We start from the raw sequence: 2180 nt of genomic DNA on the forward strand, positions 1-2180 counted from the left end.
GCCAAGTGTATTATTTATGTAGGTAGGTAGGTAGGCTTAAGAATTGACCCTCTTGTATGTAGTTACGTAACGAATTAATAATCAAGTTATTCAAATCCAATATAACACAAGCACATATAGCAACTACATGCAAGAGTTATTTTCCTTAACCTTTTAAGCTGTAAGTACCTGCTAAGTTATTTATTTAAGTAGGTACCTACATTTTAACCTACCTACATTTTAACAATTTTTTCAAAATTAAATATCTAGTTGGAGAGATATAAGTTGGTAGATCAAGAGTGAAATACTTCACGATTTCGCATGCCATTCTTGCGCAGAGCCATGCTAATCTCTCTCTATGTCTAGTCAGATTTAAGTTTATGTACTGCCGAAGTACTCACTTTCCACAAAAATAAATGCAATGTTTGCGATGTAGGTTTGTTCGTTACCTTGTGTCCCTCAGAGCGGAAATAGAAGCCCCGCGAAGGCGGGGCTTCGTCGACTCCTAAGTGGGTACACTTATTTATCAGCAATTTAATTCACAAAAAAATAATTTTGCAATATTATATTAACCCGGAACGGGATAAAGAGACAAATTGCTGATAGATACTTGGGCAGATAAAACCTACACGTCTATAAACTTCTACCTCAATACATAGGTTCTACTTAACACGTATTAACTATCCGATCCTTTCGTATTCGAAAACACAAATCACTTGAAAACTGAAGGGTATGCCTCCACACATCACCATTCAAGTATTATAATTTCAACCGTTATTATACACACACAAAGATTTAAACTAACAAGACTCGGAAGAGACTTAATGTAGGTATAAAATTAAATTCTAATGGTGACACGTGCACGCTTTACCAGCTCGATGTGTTTTCTAACATATGTGTTTTAGTATTTTCATTGGCATAGCCACGGTGCGCGCAGGCAGCCTTTGAAAACACTTGCACATCACTATTCCGGATCGTTTTTATTTGCTAGATAGTTTATCGGACAACTAAATTTAAATATTTATTTCGAACGGCAAAAACCGTTAGAAACTGTTTTTCAATATAGTCAGCTAAACTGGGGTACAAATTCAAAAACTCACCAGCAGTTTAGCTTCACGACCTTCCAGATGGAAAAACAGCAAGCCAATGACTTGAAAATTTCCCTTGTTTAACTGTCAAAGCAACCTGCCTGAGTGGTGGGAGTGTGGGAGAGAGAAGGACGTATATGCTAGAAAAGGACAATACGACCGACTACGCAGTGTTGCCATTCTCAATATTATTATTAGGTTCCGAATATCGGTACAGTTGTTTAATATATTATTATCTCACGCTCAAGCCATCTGCTGATTCACTTTCTAAAACAAAATAGTCAAAAAATTAAACAATATAATCTATCTTCCTAATTACTAACGTCGCTAATTCCTAGGGTTACCAGCTTAAACAATGTGGGGTTTTACATCTATGTTGAATTTTGATTATAATTTCGGACGCGATATAGCGTCCGCGGGACTTACGGGGATAGTAAGATTAAATTATTATATTTGAATTTGGTAATTAGCACGCTCATTTTTATTTAAAGATTAATATATATCTTACCTTGAAATTATCGCTGTTTCTGATTTACTACAACGGTTTCCACACACACATTAGGGCTTTCCATAATCCGGATAAGAATTGTTGATAAAGTCGCCATTGCCGGATACATACAGCAAGGAAGGAAGAGAGACAACGGTTTAAATTTAACTAAGTCTGTGCGAAGACGCATTTAGATATGTTGCTCGTACATATGAATAGTTTTTATTTTTAAAATTAATAGGTAAATAAATATATTTCAAGTGAATAAATCGTTTTATATGAAAATTGATATTTTTGCATTAAATGACTTAAATGACAGCATTGACATTACAGACTTTTATCTTGTCTATGTTCTTACCGGCCAGACCCAAATCAAGGCCTATCAAAGAGGCCAATTGACAAAGATTTTTTTTTATTTTATCAAGGAGGGTAGAGGCACGTCTACCCTTCGTAGATTTTATGAACATAGACAAAGAAAAACTGAAATATAATAGATAATAATATACATATATCAAAAAATAAATAATAATTTACATATGACTACTTCATAAAATACAAATCAAAATAATTTGATTTGTTCCTAGAAATCGTATCTATAGACAAAGCCAGTTCTAGCAATGTTGCTG

At 34.3% G+C, this 2180-nt stretch overlaps 1 non-coding gene across 1 annotated transcript; it reads right to left on the reverse strand.

Annotated features, from left to right (window-relative positions):
• Positions 1-272: 272 nt before the first annotated feature.
• Positions 273-376, reverse strand: LOC134806182 (U6 spliceosomal RNA). Its single transcript, XR_010146478.1, has one exon. It is a non-coding gene; the product is annotated as a U6 spliceosomal RNA (small nuclear RNA).
• Positions 377-2180: the final 1804 nt, after the last annotated feature.

The sequence above is a fragment of the Cydia splendana genome, chromosome 2 (genome assembly GCF_910591565.1).
Source record: "Cydia splendana chromosome 2, ilCydSple1.2, whole genome shotgun sequence".
Classification (NCBI taxonomy): Eukaryota; Metazoa; Arthropoda; class Insecta; order Lepidoptera; family Tortricidae; genus Cydia; species Cydia splendana.